Consider the following 14,077-nt stretch of genomic DNA (forward strand, 5'->3'; position numbering starts at 1 on the left):
ATTCTTTGTATAAACGCAATTGAAATTGTAAAATAATTTTTTTTTTTTATACAAGATTTTGTTTTCGAGAAAATTTATTTCTATTAGAATGTTAAGTTAAAAATAATTATCAAATTATCAAAATAATATCTCTAACTTTTTATCTTATATTATTCACTGCAAAACTCATTTTTCTTTTTGTTCAAAGGGAAGCTAAAAAAATAAAATGATGAAGAGAAAAATGAAAAGAATGCACATACTCGTAACAGACATAGCTGCAACGAGTTACATTATTCGGGAGAGGAAAGAGAAAGATCTGCATGAATAATTTCATTTGCGCCGTTCAGAAACACCGTTCACTCGCGTTCCTGTATAGTTCGAAGAATTTTCTTCTGTGATCCCCAGGATTGTGCTGGCCATTGGCAAGCGCATGAATGGTCTTTGATTGTGAGGCCGTGAAAAGAGGAAAGTCAGGAAGACAACTAGTCGGAAGGAGGCGGAAGATGACGGCAAAGGGAGGACGAGTAGACAGTTGACTGCGTATGACAGCAACGAAGCTCGTAGACCTTTCGAACAGAGCTCTCTCTCTCTCTCTCTCTCTCTCTCTCTCTCTCTCATTCCCTCTCTCTTTCTGTTCACTCTTCCTCCCTTCGAACTCTCGTCCAGTTGAACATTCACACACTGCTGTCTAGGTATATATTCGATATAATCATAATTAATTTTCTGACTAGTCCTAGCTCGATGTGTCTTGCAAAGTTATGCAGCATAAAAACAAAAATTTTTAGATTTTTTTTTAGATTATGTTAATTTCTAAGTTATTAAGGGGATCCTTCACAATTGTCTATTTTATTGACCAATTATTATTTTCGTACTTCTAGTCTTTAATTTGATAGAATTAAAAATGCTTCTCTATACGATCGCAATATACATATACATCAATGATCCCAGGGAAGTTTGATTTCACATGAGAAACGAAAAATAATTACAAAATTACAGTTTTCCTTATCTATTTTTATTTCAATATGATGCGATATCTCGAATAACAGACGAGCTGTCAATTCATCATATTATGTGCTTTATATCAAAAATATACATTTTGTATGAATAAACACAAGATCCCTGAGATTATGATACATGAAAAAAACACTGTTATCCTGTAAATTTAGATTATAAATTTAATATAAAAGTATAATTTATATTATATTGCGATTCGTACATATATGTGCGTGCGTTGTAGATACAATAGAACAATAATACATATTTATGTTCAAACTTATAATAGTATTAAACGTAGCAAAAAGTGACTCCATGTGTGCCATGTATACATGGATTTCTAATACATGTTTGAGCTGAATGATTTAAAATGGAAAATTCAAAATATCAGTAATTATTCTTCGAAAATCAGTCGGTCATTACCGATATTTTTAATTCCAAAATGAGGGCATTACTATTTTATCGAAATTTGTCGTTCGCTGAGAGATCCTCTTAACTCCTTGCTAATCCTTTTCAAGTCTTTTTTTAATGTATAATATTTTAATATGAATTGTGCATGTATATTTGAAAGATTTTGAGCTATCAAGATATACTTTCTATATTTGATAGTCATGTTCGATAGATATATTCGAATAGTCAAAAAATGAATAAATAAATATATATATATATATATATATATATATATATATATATATATATAATATCATTAGAAGTCAGATATATTACTTCTAGTTGTATAATATTTGCGATTCTCATTATTTATAATATTTTATATATATTTTGATTATTCACGAGAAATTCATGGATTGCCGAATAGACGAAAATTTTTACTCCCTTTATTTCTATGTTGCGAAGAAATCGTGATTATTCTGCCCACCCTTGCAATTTTCGACTGATCAAATAATATCGTTTCGTAGTTATTTTAGAATGAACGATGTTCAGCAGTGTATCATGCTGTACAGGTATGTTTAATCGAACAAAAATTCTCGATGCGTGCATGCGTGCGTTTTTAAAAAAATTTTTTTCGTTTTTTTATGTCGGGTCGCTCTGGAGAGAGATCCGAGTCTGACAATTTTTCAATTTATCTCGTATTTTCCTTTCCCCGCGAAATTGATCGATGATCGCCGACGAACGCGGTCACGTTCAGGGCGTTGTAGAACGAAAATTACAAGTCGGCCCGGAAATGACGGGATATCGGAAGTGCTCGTGGCAGCCAGACTTTTAGTACTCTCGACCACTGTCAAAAAATCTATTCCGCGCTTAAGTCGAAAAAAATTAATTAGCCGCGTAATTTATTTGTAATTGAAATTTTTTTCTTTCATTATTAATAATCAATTCATATGATCAATTATTACCAAACTTTATATATATATATATTTATCATTTAATAATATATACAGGGTACTCCATATAACAAATTAGAAACTGTTTTCTAGCATTACTATATGGAAATATCAACTTGAATTTTTTTAAATTAAATAGAACGCTTGAGATAAATGAAAAAATATTGAAGATTCTTAAGGGGTAAAACAGAGATCCCCCTCATTTTTTTTAAATCGGACGTAATATGAAAAAGTTATATAAATTATAACTATTTTAATATAAAAAAGATCATGTATATAAAATACATATTTTTACAGGGAAGAAAGTTGAAAATAATGTAACAAATATAGAAAAATTAAATTTAATAAATTACAGCACGATACCTATGAATAGTCTCCAAGAGCCTCTTTAATAACACAATAAAAAATCGCTTGACCATTGTGAATACCCCTTAACTTTTCGCATTTTGCGCGGTGACGTTGACTCGCGTGGGTGATAGCAAACGCGACCCGAACGCCGGCTCGTTAGGGGTTGGATTCTCGATCCTCTAACCACCTCGCCTCCACCCACCTCGGTCTGTGCAACGAGAGAACGTGGATGGAAGAACTGGTAGTAGCGACGGAATTCGTGTGCAAGCAGAAGGTCGAAGAAAGGTGGGCAGAGAGAGAGAGAGAGAGAGAGAGAGAGAGAGAGAGAGAGAGACCATAATGAGAGAAAGAAGGAAGGACAATGAAGAAAAAAAACGTAATGAGTGAGACGGCTGGAGGAAGAAAGAGATGCAATGCATTAGAGAGAATGAGAATGAGAATAAAAGAAAAAAAATAGCACCAGAGTGAACGAAAAAAGAGAAGAGAAAGGACGTGAGATGGAAAAGGAGAAAATGGAAGAAATGCTGAGAGAGCGGATCGCCGTTTATTATGGGTGACGGTTAAACCGTCGATGCCGTTAGCGTTCGATAATTACTCTCGGTCGGTTCTCCACGACGTGATGAAAAATGAACGTATAGTTATATATACATATATATATATATATATATATATATATATATATATACGTATAAAAATATTTTGACAAAAGTTGTTTGACTTTAAGGGTGATACAAGATATCAATTTGTTTACAAATGGAATTATTTTCGAAAAATTCACTAATTATTACTTTTTTTATAAATGGAAACTGATTTTTTAACAAAAATTGTACGTCTCATCGAGATAGATTGAGATAGAAGCACTTTCCTAAATATATGAGGATATTCCCTTTCAGTAGCTCTGAATCGGAATTATTTTATTTCTACACAACTCCACTTTGATCATATCTACTATATCTCGTGGTAAACAATGCATTTGCTCATTAGATTGATATAACACTATTATACAACAATCATTAAATATAACTATAAAAAACAAAATATAAATTAATTTGAATAGAAAGTACTTGTTTGCGGACACTAAAATTCCAAAATTGAAAAATTGTATAAATCAATTGGAAAAATCAAGAAAATTCTTAAGATTGGTTTCGACGAGTTCTACAACTTTTGTTTAAAAAAAAATTCCATTTTAAAAAAGTGTTAAGTAATGAATATCTCAAAAGTGGCGCTATCTCTATTTCATTGTCTCGTGTCCCCCTTAAAGTCAAACTTTCATGCGCGAAATACGTTTTTTAATAAAAAGCGTAGAAAAAAGATATTTAGGATAGAACAAAATGATTCATCCTGTAAAAATCAGACACGCATAGGTACAACGTGATAGCATATCTTTATTCATAGATTGAAGTATAAAATATTATAGGGTAGACAGGGTAGACAGAACAAAAGTTTCTGGAGCTGCGTGTGTCATTAATGAGAGGTTAGGGTCCGCCATTTATTCCAAACTTCTGGACGTCCCTCGTGTCGGATGTTCGGAGTCGGCACAAGCGGCTAGTTCGCCTCTAGAGACGACAAGGATTACTTGAAAGTTCCTCGGCGGCATGCTATCGGTCCAGTTGCATGCGAGAGTCGACGTCACTTCAGCATCACTCCTCAACGGTACTCGCAAAAATGATATAACTTTACCATCATCGCAATTGCCCGCTCGCCCTGGATTGTTACTCGTTACACCATCACAAAACTGATGTCGGGCCCAGAACAAGCAAACTACACTCTATGCTTTCGATGAACGCAACTCGATGACATGTGTCTGAATATGTTTCTCTTATTCGTACTGGAGAATTTCTTTATCCTTATAACCCTAAAAGTGATTGCTTATAACCTTATCCTTATAACCCTAATCTAAAAGTGATTGCTTCTTATATCGTATATCACAAGAAATAAATCATATAATTTATAACAAAACACATACGTGACATTATAAAATAGAAACTAGCAAAACCATCTAACAAGTCAAAAAAAAAGATTTGGCTGGCCGATGCGACCGCTTTGTTTTGCCTAAACTAGTTGAATTGTGCAGATTGCGCGCTCGCATCTGTTTTCGTCGTAATGTACATGAACACGTGCGAGTATTTCGAAATTTAAACGTCGGCTTACCGCAAACCAATTACAAGTTTTCGTGCTTGTGGATATCGCGTCAGCGATTTCCCGGACAATCTCGCGATGATACTCCTCTCTCTTTCCCGTTTTCCGTCTCTTTCTCCGTCTATGCCTTTTCGCATTGCGCGTGCCTCCTGGTTTTTCAATTCAATTTAGCCTCTTCGCGTGTGGTACCGATCGTAACACGTATGCAATGCTAGCTGCATCATTGTGCTAGCATAATTGTATTGGTGTAAAGGAAAGTATGTTGCAAAGTGCTTCAGGCGTTCGTGTTAGTTACAAGTACGAACTTATGAGTGTATAATACACGAGATGGAGGTTTCAATTGCGAAGCAAAGACGAAGAAATAAGAATTAAATTATCGTACATTGTATAATATCCAATAAAAAGTACTTTTTTTATTATCAAATGAATAGTTTAAAAAAAATGAATTTATATATACAATCATCATCGTTCCTATCATTCAATGAATCTGGAAATTTTGGGACCTTGCAACGAACATAACTGACATGACACGATGTGCCAGTTCAGTTGGGTCAGTTATGTTCTCCAATCTTTTCAACTAGGTGTAAATTATTTCGCGAGACCTAAATAATTATGCGTATAGTTTTAAAAATGTTTGGTAATTATGCAGATATGGGGAGCCACCTCCAATTTAGATGATCTTGACATATGTTGTCAAAGTCACTGTTTCCTAATTAAGTATCAAAAGGTTTTAAGCATCGCTCGGTTATTTGATTTTGATGAACGCTTAGATGTTTTTTTAATACAATGGCTAATATGTATTTTATAAATAAAGATATATATATAAATAAATAGTAAATTAAAATAAGAATATATATTAAATAAATTTTAAATTGAAATCATATTACACTAAATAAATAACGCGTGGACCAATAAGAAACCAGGGGCTCCGCCCCTTTCCTGTACCCCCACCCGAAGAATGAATTTTAAACGTGTAATACATTTAAATATATATGTCACAAGTATTAATTTTATTTAGTAAATATTTTTTATTAATAATTTTTTTATAAACAACGAGCGACGCTTAAAACCTTTTGAAACTTACTCAGAACAGTGACCTTGACAATATATGTCAAGGTCATTGAAATCGAAGGTAGCTCCCCATATCTACATAGTTACCAAATTTTTAATGTAACTTTAAACCGGACCTAAATTGTATTTTTCAGATAACAACAACTCACCCGCAACTTTTAGGTATATGGTGGCTGTCGAGAGAGGCATATGGACTGTAATGCTTCTTCTCTCTCTATTTCCCAATTTATGGACCTGCTCCTTCCTGTAAAAAATATTCATTCTTGCAGAGTCTTCTACTTTAATTTTTATTTATTCTATTTTGCAAATTGTGGATCTTATTGAAAATTTGTTGTATGTCTATAGTTTTTATGCTCGCAAAGAACGGTTCACGGTTTCAAGTCAAGGAAAGGAGTATATCAAATTGGGAAAATGTTGTGTTTGTACACATAATGTTATAACCAATCGTCATCAAACTTGACACAGTCAGTCTTTTGTTACACCAAATATTTTTCTTCCAAAGCCATTCAATTTTGGTTTGATTTTTTCATATTCTACCTCATACTATGTCTTTGTCAAGTTTCATGACGATTGATTTTGTACCAAAAAATTTTTCCAATATGGCATACTCCTTTTGCTCCCTTTTTGAGAAACTCTCTTAATATTTTCCTGCATTTAATAGCGAAATCAGATTAAATATATCTAGGTTAGCACAATTTGACGTTCGCAAATCTAAATTTCACAATGTTTCCTCTTCTTCTCGCGTGAATAAAGATACGTCGCAAAAAACAGAACTTTTTCATCAGCCGTTGAAACCTCAGAAATTTTACTTTCGAGGTCAGTAGAATATTCGCTTGTTGCAAAGAAACAGCAGTAAAGAGAAAGAGAGGAAGAGAGAGATAAACATCTGTAGCTTTTGCTGCTAAAAACGCGCATTATTCGAATTTCTCAACAAACTCTTTGCATCCCCTTTACTACATGGACGTACTTTTTCGAGTTCATTCTCTTTCATTTCTTTTCTTGCTCTTCTCTCCCTCCCTCCTTTTTCCCTCATTTTTCCCCAATCTCTCTTTAACTGATTGTGAGAAAAGAAAGCACGAAATGATGTTTCTCTCCTTCTCGTTGCGTCTTCCTTCTTATCCGGTACAGTGGACGCGGAATAAAAGGCGAAAGTCGCTCGACTCTTTTGATGCTGCATCTGATTCAACCGCGCATTCTTTACGTGTATGAACATCGCCATATATCGGGTGGTCGATTGCGATTTTGATTGTTTCACCGAAAGATTAAAAAAAAATATAGTCACACATACACACGCACGCACGTATACGTTGTATATAGGGTGTTCCCTTTTTATTGTCTCAAGTAAATATGTCAAAAAATATAGAAGATATATGTAAAAACGTTTCAGACAAAAATTGTTGGATTTCAAAGGAGATGTCGTAATCTTATAAGCATAATCTTATTTTAGATAGAAATTGTTTGAAATTTAAAAGAGGCCATTATTACTTTTTTAAACTATAATTTTTCAAAAATCGAAGAATCTTGTAATATTGGGTAAACTATTATATTATTAGTGTGAAATAGTCGAAAAATGAATTAATTATACGAGATATTTTATACTTCATTTTATACACATTTTGATAAAAAGTAGAAAATATATATATATATAAAATTTCGTAATATACTCATTTTTCAATAATCTTACCTTAATCTTTTGTATACATAGAAGAATGAAATAAATCAATTAATATAAGAAAAACATACTCCTGTGATTTGCAAAACTACAATTTGCAATAAGCAACTGCATATTTTTTTTTTTAATAATTATATGTTTCTTTTACAAGTCCTATTTTAAATAACGCATTAGTATATTTTTTGAAAATCAAGACTTTTATCAATATATATTTTATGTAAAAGTTGCACGATTTCGAGAAGAATATCTTATCATGGTCTTATTGCAGGTAAGGTATTTTTCAAATCAAACATCTTTTTAAATCCCTCCAAATCGTCAACAACGAAAGAAAATATAAAACAAAGAATACGCTCAGTGACTCCCATAATGCTACTAATAAATGTTAAGAATATTTTTGTTAATTCGGATAAATATATTTTACAAGTCTATGATAAACATTTTGAACATTTAATAAATTAAATAAGTCAGAGTAGAATGTTATAATTTTGATTTCGTGTGATTCTCAAATATTTCAAATATAACTATAAATCAAAACTTTAAACTTTAAACCATCACATGTTTTCATGATTTCAACATCTGATAAAAAATATTTCGGATAATATTAAGTTTCCTTTCACAAAATTCAAAAAATATATTTTTGTACAATGTCCTATTTAAAATTTTATAATTTCCCATATTTTCCCCACGCAACCGAGAAGATTTGGAGATTAATATTTATTCAAGTTCAAAAGCTATTCAAAACTCATATAATTCAAAATCTTAACCTTAAAAATCAATGGTATATACTTTCGGAAATATAAAGCTATTAAGAGTTATGTGAGCCACTCTGTGTGTATATACATACATACATACATATATATATATATATATAAAATATATACATTTATTTTTCTCAAAAATTCTAATTTTATAAAATGTTACGTGAGACTACGACTTTACTTTTTTGAATCTTGTATTATTATTCTGTATTTTCCAAAAATTTTGTTCTTCTATATTATTTAAATTATATATACAGGGGGTAGACAAAATAATGTGAACACCTGTGAAAGAGGGGTATTTATATTTGTTTGTTAATAAGATGGGCTACCATTTGCTTTTTTTCTAATTGGAATGTTGTCTCATTCTTGTATCTGCTAATTGCTTTGTTGAAGGAGGAAATGTTTCTCACTTTTTCAAAATTGCTTACTGTCCGATGATATTAAGCTATTAAGATGTTTAAATATTTTCGCTGGCCAGCACAATTACCAAATTTGAATATCATTGAGCCAATTAAACGTTTTTTCAATCTCTTCTCCAAAACTGCCTATAGTGGTTCGATGATAATTGGGTTTGGTAATTATGCTGGCCAGGGAGAGTGTTTGGACATTTTAATGGCTTAATATCATCGAACTGTGAACAGTTTTGAAGAAGATTGAGAAGCGGATTTCCTCCTTCAACATCTATCTCTAAGGCAATTGGCGGATGGAAGAATGAGATAACATTGGAAAGGGGGCAAATGGTGGCCCAACACTGAAAAAGGAGCAAATGATGGCCCAACATTTAATTAATGTACATATATAAATACCTCTCTTTCACAGGTGTTCACATTATTTTGTCTACCCCCTGTATATATAATAAATGTTTTATTCGTGAATTTTTATAAATTTATCTCAGATAATTATATATATTTGCATTTCTGACGTTCCTATTTTTAATCCACGTTTACACAAAGCAACGTTTAACTCGTTTTTCAATGATCGTTGTGATGTACAAGGACCGCAATTCCCGTTCCTCGGAGGCGCCTTTAACCTTTTTCCTCGAAACTGCTGGCCAACGACGTTATCTTCCGCAACGTGCACGATTAATAAAACGGGGATTCGCCACCGTCCGCTGCGGGCGACCGGCGAAGGTTTTAATCTTTTTTCCCCTTTCGCGCTAATGGCTGCTGTAGAATCCGGCGCGGTATTGTGCCGGGTTTAGGAGGATTACCACCGTCCACCTCGACAACCCACCGGGTATATCAGGGACTCGGTGATCATGCGAGTTCCCGCTTCTCCCACCCCTGCACTAGCCAGCCACGACTATCGCAATTGTCGAGAATTTCCCGATTTTGCATGCAATTTCTTGCGCAAAATATTCGTAAAAAATTTTGTGCGAACATGAAAACATGTCCTCTTTTCTATTTCCTCCCTCCTTTCTCTCTCTCTCTCTCTCTCTCCTAACCCGATGTCGACGTCGGCAGTTGCGTCGATATCTCGCTTTCAGCATTAATAGAGCGTAACGGTTAAAAGGCACGCGTCATATTATTAACGTTAAAAGCGAGACGAAGATGCGAGAGAAAACCAAGGGGAGGAAGGGAGCGACGCTCTCTCGCCCGGAGTATTTTACTCAATTATTTTCGTCCGTTATGCGCTATACCGTGATCCAGCCTGTTTGGTTAATTTTGAATTAACGCTACGAAATTCGACAGCGGATGATGGAATTTTATTTTGCAACAGTAACTTTTTCGTCGCGAGATATATACCGTGCATAATCGATTTTTTAGTAATGTATGTATGTATGTACAAGATGATTTATGAATTTAACAAGAGAAATCTCTTTATAATATGTATATTTCAATAACCAATTATATGTGATAACGTCATTTATCGTTGACGAATTTGACCTAACAATCATCTAGAACATTTTATATTCCTAATACATTTTATATTTCTGCCTTAAATATATAAAAAAAGTTAAATTTGATATTCAAGAAAAAATAATAAGATCTCTATTTTACGACCCTTATAGTTTCTTTAATAGCTAGAAGTTATAGACACTGTAACTCCGCTATACTTATTATATTGTACAGTTAAAAAATGTGATACGTTATTATAATTATACGTTATAAGTACATGCAACGTGTATGTGTAAAACACCGTCATTAAATACTGTCGGAAAATCCATATATCGCCGTGTACCGCCACAGTATCGATGAAATCGACGATTCAGTAAAATTGAGTGAAATCCGAAACGCACGCGCGCAATCATTTCTACATTGTTGAAACATGATGCTTTCGCGCGCAATTCTCATAATTTATAGAAATGTTAATCCTGTAAGCATTTCAGTTTGCGATCGACAAAAATTCGCGAACAGTTAACATAATATAATATCAAAAGTGTCTCTTATATACATATTTTATTTAATTTTTATTTTATATTTAATTTAATATTTTATTATTTAATTTAATTTTTATTTTATATTTAATTTAATATTTAATTTTTATATTTTATTATATTTAATTTATATGTATTTAATTAATCCTAACTTTAATGTTTATAACCTAACCTAACCGCATTCGAATCTAACCTAACCTAACCTAACTTGATCCAAACTCTATTTAACCTAATTGTAATTTAACTTAACTATTTTTCTCTTTTATATGTTCATCTATTTTTATTTTTTGCAAACACAGTTTCAATTTTTAATAAGTAAGAAAGAAGTGTATGAGAATTTGCAGTGCAATTATCGATCCGCCGTAAAAGATATTGCATCGTCGCCCAAAAGATACCGAACTATCCCCTTTAAGCTCTCGACGTTAACGAGCTGAATGATTTCTAGCGGAATTCTACACGACAATTACTTTATCGAGATGGTCCGCGGTGACCTTCTGAAAACTACAATTACTAAATATAAAGGCTCATAAGCGAAGGCAACAATTATTATGTATATGTATATTATTTTTCATCATTATATTGTTTTGCGTTTTATAAAAACCCCGTCATATAGAAGATCAATCAAAGTAAGATGAATAATATGTGTAGCATAGGTAATATTATTTTAAAAAAGATGTTAAAAAATTCTCTTTTTTTACTTCTCTTTTACAATCATAAGAAAAACATTTAAATAAGTTTCTATATATTTTATAAATTTAGTATTTATAAAAACGACTGATTTCTTGATAATTTTATTCAGATATATTTATAAATATGTACGTTGAAGAAAATAATTTAGTGATTATCGATTGTTTTGATTGCAAAACTATATTAATTGATTTATAAGTACATTTTGCTTTACATATCGATTTCTTCAAATGTCGCAAAGATAGAGATAGCTAAAAAATCACGAAGCAAATTGAGCCGATCATTCCAACTGATTAGGTATCATTAATTCACAATAATAATTATATTTATATGTTGCTCCCAGTCTTATTTATTTAATTTATAAAATGTATATTCCGAACAGTGTTAGTTTGACTTACTCTTTTTCTAGATATGCAAGCTATTTAATTAAATCAAGAAATGTTCCAAATTTGTTATTACAGATAATCATAATCTATAAATCCTATAATCATTATTATAACGTATTGTTAATAAAAAATATCGCAAATGTTTAAATTAAGAAAAAATCACGTTTAATCATTGCTTTATCTCTATCCATTTTTTACTTCATACATATACGTTATATTGTACATAGTTTTACAGATTATGACAGATTCGGAATACATCTCGATTTAATTAAATAATTGTTAACATTTAGAAAAAAATAAGCCGAATTAACATATTTGTTTCAAAAACGTTTTACAAATGATTCTTTGAAATGTTTCATAACCGACTCTCGAAAACGTTTTTTATTAATTAAAATGTCTACTCGAAGAACGTTACGAGAAAAGTTTTCGAGTTTAAGAAACGGTCAAAATTCCATTTTTATCATTTTATACTTTATTCGTAAAGCAATAATATAGATATGTCCACTCTTAAACCATATTGTGCAATATAATAATTTTTACAATGCTGATATATTTTCTGCAATGTTAATGTAACATTTATAAAATATTGTAAAATATTTTCTTCTTAATTTTCTTCATTTATTCGGACACTTATTTGTCCGATTTTTGAATAATCAGTTTAATATTTGAATTTCTTGTTAGGATTGTATCAAAAAACTGACAAAAATAATTAATTGTAATAACATACATACAAACACTTTTTGCATGATTTATATAATTCTCGTGACTAAAACTTAAATGCGAGATAGATAACTCAACGTGCGACGCATAGCGGTAAATAAAAAAAATATTGTGATTGCATTATAATAGAGCAGTAATATTTTGCAATGTCTCCAACAAAATATTAACTTATAATATTTGCATAATATTGCTGCAATATTTGTAATATAGCTCAAAACAAATATTAAAATATTTATTTTATTAAATATCCCAGGTAGCAAACTGACGTTTAATGATGTCAGTCTGCTACCTGAGATTTTAGCAATATTTCGTGCTGTGGAAGTATAATTTAAACGTGAAAGAAACGTTTCTTAAATTATAGTTTTAAACCCGTTTTTGTCAAAACGTTTTTTATTTATGCTTAAACTGTTAACAAACTTTAGATACGTTTAAGAAACATTTCTAAAACGATCGTGTGCTACCTAGGAATCTAACTTAATCTTGATCCTAACTTTAATCAAATCATATCCAAATCTAATCTAAGCTAAATCTAATCTAACCTAATATAATGTTTAACCCTTAACTTATTACTTTATTTTTCTTTATTATTCATTTATATTTTTATTTTTTACAGAAATCAGAAGCGCATTCGCACGCAACGTTTTTCCAACACTCACGGTCTCACGAAGATTTACGGCGGTTATCACTTGCGGTGCGTTGTTTCTCCCTCCATATGGTATCAAAATAACGAAGGCGGTCGTGCACGATTTTTTGCAGCGTGTTATCCAATTATCGACATTGACGACGGGGACGCGGACGACGACGACGGCGGGGACGCGCAGGCGATTAAAAGGCAGCGGCGCGAATAAATTAGCGGCGCTGCGGGCCGCCTCTTCACGCACGATGGCGCTGAGCGCGATTTATCGCGCGCTCGGCGCTCCCGCTCTCCCGTTTAATTGCCCACGCGCCGCCGACGTTCATCTGATAAATGCGAAATCGCTGCGCGAGATTACAATTAGCCAGGCGGGCGAGCGGCTTAAACGTCTTAATAGTCTCGTTGTTTTATAACGTCGGAGCCCTAATGTAGAAAATTAGCGCTAGGCTTGTTTCTCTTTGGGACACAAAATAACAAAAAATTACTTGAAACGGAAGTAAGAAGAAAAACGATGTGTTTAATATTTAATTAAATTACATTTTCTTAGTTTAAGGGAGATATAATATGTAATAATATAATTAAAATTTAAATATATATATTTTATAAATTAAACTTCGGCTCGTATACAATTAAAATATGTGATATAATAAAAGGCCAACTTAACGAGCTTATATGCTAATAATTGAAAAATTTTTGTTTATTAATTTACGTCATGCTATACAAAAGTTACGATAAACGTTTCGACTGTACGACTGTGTTATGTTCGTTGACAAAAAAGTAAGTTAATACTATTTATTAAAAATCTAAATGTATTGTAATATTTGAGCGGATATATTAATTTGTTCACAGTGTCGTTACATAATATAACAGCATCTGACGCTCTAACTCATGCCAACAATCATGTATTTTTTATTGCGTTTGTCATATAATCTTATAATTGTTGTATTTATTTATGATGTCGAAATGACTA

The 14,077-nt window shown here is 32.0% G+C and overlaps 1 long non-coding RNA gene across 2 annotated transcripts in view; it reads right to left on the reverse strand.

Annotated features, from left to right (window-relative positions):
- Positions 1–13,298, reverse strand: part of LOC114929598 (uncharacterized) — a 39,335-nt gene extending 26,037 nt beyond the window's left edge. The window contains exons 1-3 of one of the 2 annotated variants that reach the window (XR_014925869.1): positions 13,130–13,298; positions 6,023–6,117; positions 4,040–4,398 (exon numbers count right to left, since the gene is read on the reverse strand). This is a non-coding gene — a long non-coding RNA (uncharacterized LOC114929598). Of the gene's footprint in view, positions 1–4,039; positions 4,399–6,022; positions 6,118–13,129 lie in introns of those variants that run through there. The other variant, XR_014925868.1, reaches the window with a different exon arrangement.
- Between the last annotated feature and the right edge of the window lie 779 nt (positions 13,299–14,077).

Source organism: Nylanderia fulva, unplaced genomic scaffold (assembly GCF_048542155.1).
Source record: "Nylanderia fulva isolate GAGA-0341 unplaced genomic scaffold, ASM4854215v1 Scaffold59, whole genome shotgun sequence".
Taxonomy (NCBI): domain Eukaryota; kingdom Metazoa; phylum Arthropoda; class Insecta; order Hymenoptera; family Formicidae; genus Nylanderia; species Nylanderia fulva.